This window comes from Saccopteryx leptura, chromosome 2 (assembly GCF_036850995.1).
Source record: "Saccopteryx leptura isolate mSacLep1 chromosome 2, mSacLep1_pri_phased_curated, whole genome shotgun sequence".
NCBI lineage: Eukaryota > Metazoa > Chordata > Mammalia > Chiroptera > Emballonuridae > Saccopteryx > Saccopteryx leptura.
In genome coordinates this window covers 373,391,118-373,397,560 of record NC_089504.1, presented here as the reverse complement: position 1 = coordinate 373,397,560, position 6,443 = coordinate 373,391,118, and positions in this window count along the sequence as shown.

Below are 6,443 nucleotides of genomic sequence, written 5' to 3'. Positions count from 1 at the left end.
ATTGGCCCCAGACCATGTAAGTGGAGCTCCAAAGCGAAAGAAGTTGTATCTTCAGACACATGCAAACCACACATCAAATGCCACCTAACATTATACCCACTCAACAGTTTTCTTTTCTCTAATCCAGGCTCATAGTTATGACCTCAATATGGTAAAAATATCCTCCGGGGCTGTTAAAGTCTAGCAATAATTTAATGTTGTGTTCTTCTCTGTGCATAGTGTTCTCTATATACGTTTTCACATCTTGGTTGTCTTTCTTTTTGAGTATGTTGTTTATTGTGGTTGATAGAATAGGATATTAAAAAGTCAGGGCCTTGATTTTTATTGACCATTTGGCTTCATTCTGAATGAGAATAAGTCCCCCAATCCAGAAGTTTACCCATCAATCTGATCCAGAGGCATAGCAAATATCTACAGTATCCTTAGTACTGGGGGACAGAGCAAGACACCATAGAAAGTTTACTTCATTTACACCTATCTCTAGATATGCCGTCAGTAAGACACAGCCTTTAGGTAATATGACAGCAGCCTAATATTCATAAATAAGGGTAAATATGGGTGTGTATGCATGGGCATGTGTAATGTTTTGCGATCTCCTCTAGGACAGCAGAAATAATAATAACTATGAACCCACAAGCATAATCTCTGATACTGACAAGGTGCACTCCATCATATCTTTCATATCTGGAGAATGTAAGCTCAACCGGAACTTTTGTCTATTTATTCACTATCCATAAAATTAAATCCCTGAGCTTTTAAGATATCATATTCTGCCTGACCTGTGGTGGCGCAGTGGATAAAGCATCGACCTGGAAATGCTGAGGTCACTGGTTCGAAACCCTGGGCTTGCCTGGTCAAGGCACATATGGGAGTTGATGCTTCCTGCTCCTCCCCCCTGTCTCTCTCCCCCCCCCCTCTCTCCCCCCCTCTCTCCTCTCTAAAAAAAAAAATGAATAAATAAAGATATCATATTCTACCAACTACATTAAACAACTCACTCAAATATAAAAACAGTAGCCTGACCAGGTAGTGACACAGGGGATAGAGCGTCAGCCTGGGATGCTGAGGATCCAGGTTCAAAAGCCCAAGATTGTGAGCTTAAGCGCAAGCTCATCCAGTTTAAGCACGAGCTCAGCAGTTTGAGTGTGGGGTTGCCAGCTTGAGCGTGGGATCATAGACATGATCCCATGGTGGCTGGCTTGAGCCTAAAGGTTGCTGACTTGAAGCCCAAGGTTGCAGAGATATGAGCAAGGGGTCACTGGCTTGGTGGGAGACGCCCTCCCCCATCAAGGCATGTATGAGAAAGCAGTCAATGAACAACTAAAGTGCCGCAACTATAAGCTGATGCTTCTCATCTCTCTGCCTTCCTGTCTGTTTCTGTCTGTCTCTGTCTCTGTCTCTCTCATAAATAAATAAATCCAGCAAAGATGTGGAAACAGGAAAAAAAAATGCATACAGAGAACACAAACACTAAATTGTTATGAGACCTAAATAGCCTGGGGGATACTATTACCATGCTGAGGTCATGAATATGAGACTAGATGGGACAAGAGAGAACTGTTAGGTATAACAGAAGATGCAGCATTTGAAGAGCGGTGTATGTGACAGAAGCCAGCTCTTACATGATCTGGTGCTATCTTCTGGCGCAGGTCCTAGAATGGTGCCTGCCGCATGGTAGACGCTCAATGACTATTGAATGCCTAGTGAATTAAACAATCGAGTGCTCTTCAATGAAGCTTTAATTTAATTCTTTTCATTTAATTTCATAGAAAGGTATTATGTTGACATAGTTTAACATTTATTTTAGTGTAAAAAGATAATGCAAAATTTAGTTCTCACCCCATTCCCTACCTATCCAGTTCCCACATCCTATACTGCAGCTTGCCCCCCAACCATTTTCATTAGTCTCTTGTTTATCCTTCTAGACTTTGTTTATGCAAGTCAAATACAACTATATTTTTATTTTGTTCTTCAAAAAATAACATACTCTACATTCTGATGATGTTAACCTTGCTTTTTTTTCACTTAATAATATAACTTGATGAATGGAGAAAATGTGGTATATATACAATGGAATATTATTCAGCCATTAAAAAGAAGGAAATCCTACCACTTGCAGCAACATGGGTGAACCTTGAGAGCATATGCTAAGTGAAATAAGCCAGACAGAGAAAGGCAAATACTATATGGTCTCACTTATATGTGGAAAAGTGAACTCATAGAAGCAAAGAACAGATTGGTAGTTGTCAGAGGCAGGGGCTAAGGATGGGGGAAATGGGTGAAGGTGGTCAAAAGATACAAACTTCCAGGTATAAGTTCCAGGGATGTAATGTACTAGTGACTATATATATAGTTAAAAATATTGTATTGTATATTTGAAGGTTGCTAAAAGAGTAAATCTCAAAAGCTCTTATCACAAGAAAAAGAAATTGTAACTGTGAGATGATAGATGTTAAGTAAACTTATTGCGGTGATCATTTTGCAATGTATACATATATCAAATCATTGTATGTACATATATCAAATGTACATATATCAAATCATGTATCAAATGTACATATATCAAATCAATGTATACATATATCATATCATCATTACTAATACAGTGTTGCATATCAGTTATATCTCAATAAGACTGGGGGAGGGAAGAATGTAGCTTAGAGATTCTTCCATATTCAACTTGGAAAGTATCTTCAATTTTATATATATATATATATTTCTGGTCAATTTCAGATGTCTAAATCTTTCACAATTGATTAAACCAGATCATGTGAAGGGATATTTGTGTTTCAATCTTTTGCTATTAAAAAAATAAAAGCATTCTATACAATATAATAAAAATAATATACATTCCCAGACACATGTTACTAGATCAAACAATCTATGTATTTGTATATATATATATATATATATATATATATATATATATATATGGCAAATTGCCTTCCAAAGGGTTATACAAGTTTATATCCTCACCAGCAATGTATAAGAATGCGTGTTTCCCCACAGCCTTGCCCACAGAGTTTTATCTAACTTAGATTTTTGTAATCTAATAGGTAAAAAATAATCTCAGTATGGTTTTGATTTACATTTCTCTTGTGACACAGAGCACCTCTTTACTTCTATGAATGGACACTTAATACCTTTCTGATGTTTCTACTAGGTAACAGAAGCTATACATGGCTTATAGGAGCTCATTATGCATAGGAAGATTAACCCTTTTTCTGTAATGTAATTGCAAAACCTTTTTTCCAGTGGTGTGTTGGTTAATGTTTAACAATAATCTCTGAGGAAAATAAACCTTGGTTATAGCATTTGCCAGTTTCCATGATGTAAATAGCCCCACCACAGACAAATTCAAACTGCCGACATGACATCAGTAAATGTGGAGTTGGGAAGAGATGTGCAGCGGACCATCATATACTATCTCCACAATACAGAGATAATAGATGTAAATAACCTCTCTAGAGTCTAGAGCATGGGTGACAGTAACATGTGAACAATTAGAAAGTGATGAGTTTGGATTCATTATTACCTTTGTTTGTAACATGATTTCTTTAATTATAAGTTTCTATAACTGAATTTTAAGCAATGGCTATGTTTGACAAACCACCTTGCAAAATTTCTAAAAATGTAATCATCAACTCTGGTGAAATAGTGCTGGCCATCAACACATCACTGCTCTTCATTCCATTTGTTTTGCCTTTTTACTTTTTCTCAGCTGATGTTCTTCACCATACAAATGTTTGAATTTTCATGTATTTTTGTTTATCAGTCATATTCTTTATGAGTTCAGAGTTTTGAATCATGATTAGGAAGACCTTACCCATCTCGAGACTATAAAAGAGTTCTCTCCTGATGCTCTTTTGGTTTCATTGTTACATTTAAATCTCCAGTCATTGTGGAGTACATGTATATGGTGGGAGGTGTGGCTCCTACTTTCATTTTTTCAGAGGCCTATCCAGTTATCCCACACCTGCTATTGAACAGTACATCTTTTCCCACTGGTTTGTAAAGCTAGCTTCATATAATACAGCTTTTTTTATTTTAATGATCATGCTATTAATAATTATTTGAATAATAAGTTTCAATTGTAATTGTAGTTTGTAAACAGCTTTCCCATGTATGCTTACTAGATGTTTTAACCTGTACTGGTAGGTTTTGTAGGTTATAGTTATATTTTTACACCCAGAATACTTTGTCATCCTTTGCTCCCAGAATGCTTTAGGAAATTCTCCCTCCAGGCAATGAGATCTTTGAAAAGCAGTTAGGATATAGTGGCCAAATCACAAGGTTATACATATGACCTAGGCTGGCCAATCAAAAGCATTCCACCATCCAGAGGTCAGGGTTTGGACATCTGACCTGAACAAGACAATATAAACTTCCCTGGGAATGATTTTTTTTTTTTTGCATTTTTCTGAAGCTGGCAATGGGGAGGCAGTCAGACAGACTCCCACATGTGCCCGACCGGGATCCACCCGGCATGCCCACCAGGGGGCGATGCTCTGCCCCTCCGGGGCGTCGCTCTGTCGCGACCAGAGCCACTCTAGCGCCTGGGGCAGAGGCCATAGAGCCATCCCCAGCGCCCCCATCTTTGCTCCAATAGAGCCTCGGCTGCAGGAGGGGAAGAGAGAGACAGAGAGGAAGGAGAGGGGGAGGAGTGGAGAAGCAGATGGGTGCTTCTCCTGTGTGCCCTAGCCGGGAATCGAACCCAGGACTTCCGCACACCAGGCCGACGCTCTACCACTGAGCCAACCAGCCAGGGCCGGAAATGATATTTGAATTAAATTTTTTCTTGGAATTGTTAAGCTGCGAAATAAGTGTTTTAGGTCTTCTTAAATGACACATAAATTAAAACTATCTCAGGATAAAGCTAAGTAAAAACAAGCAGAGCTAAGAAACAGAGAGCCAGGAAGTTCTAAAGGCATCCTTTGGGTCTGTGTAGCCAGCCTTGCCCAAAAGCCAGTGGCCTTTAGACATGCAGGAATGAAAACCTCTAAATTCCTTTTTTTTTTTTTTTACTTACCTAGTTGAACATGCCTTTCTGTAGTTTGCAATAAAAAATGTTCTAACTCTCTTTGATAGATATTATTGTTCCCACATTACAGCAAAGAAACAGAGGCTGGGAGAGGTTAAATTCAATCACAGTGATAATGTACACTCCTCACAAAAATTAAGAGATCAGGGAATGTGCAGATACTCCAGTACTTTCAGCCTTTCATTTTCACCAATGAAATAAAAGTTGATTTTGCATCTCATTTGCATAACCAAACAACTTTCTTTGACTTGTTTGCTTTTCTGATGTCGTTTAATTTAAAAAAATCAAATGCTTCTTTTTTTATCGCTTCATATTAATTTTGAAATATCCCCTAATATTTGTGAGCAGTATATTTCCCACTCTTGGCTTCATACTTTTAGCACTGGCAGCTCCTCACTTGTACTGTATCTAAAGGAAGATTTTGTCAATGACTAGGAAGAAAGGCCGTATAAACGTATGGAGGCTGCTTATTAGCCTTTAAAATAGTCAAGATCCTGAATTAGATCTGTTCTATTTCTGCTCATCAGTCTTTTCCTGTACCAAGGTGAAAATCTCTCTGACCTGGCTGCACACTGTGGTCAAGGTCTTGGCTTTATCCCTAATGTCTGGCTGGAAGGGTGTAAAAGGTCATTATTCAATGATGTCATACTCACATCAGCCCCAGAGTGTCTTTTGATATGGGGAGGAGAAATTTGGTTTTCTAAAGCCCTTTTATAATCTGGAATTTCTCCATACTACCAGAAGTATGGAAAACAGAAAAATATTCTGAGTTGGAATCAGGTTCTCTAAGTTTTCTTTACTATGGAACAGCTAACATTCAGAATTAGAATTAAATTTCAGAATTAGAAATTTTCTTTAGCTTGAAATATAGACTTCTCTTAAAATGCAACAGCCTCTGGGAAGGTTTATATTCAAGTCTTATTGACAATATGTACCTTACTATGAATTCATTTAGCATATTATTTCCTTGGAGCATATCTTTATTGAAGGGAGTCGGAAGCAAAGGAGAGGCAGAGGATACTACTGTTGGGGTAGGGGGAGTGTGGAAATGGAGAAATGAAGGCAGTTACTAAAAGCTTATTTCCTAAGTCACTTCTAAGATACAGCTATGAACCACAGTGAAGGTCGAGACAAGTTACTATGACAGCTACCATTAGGAATAAATTGAATTATACAGATTCTTTGAGCTCTGAAGGGAAGCTCTAATTTAGTGCCAGAATCAACCATCTCATTCTTTTCACATATTCCTCTACTTGGTCATTTCTGGCATGGCTCAAGACCCTTCATGGATGAGAATTAATTTGCATCCAGCAATCAGACCCAACCATCTGTAGCATGTAATTGCAGCTGTTCCATCCTGTCAGCAGGTACCAGCTCCCAGGCAATTTATGCTACCTGAACA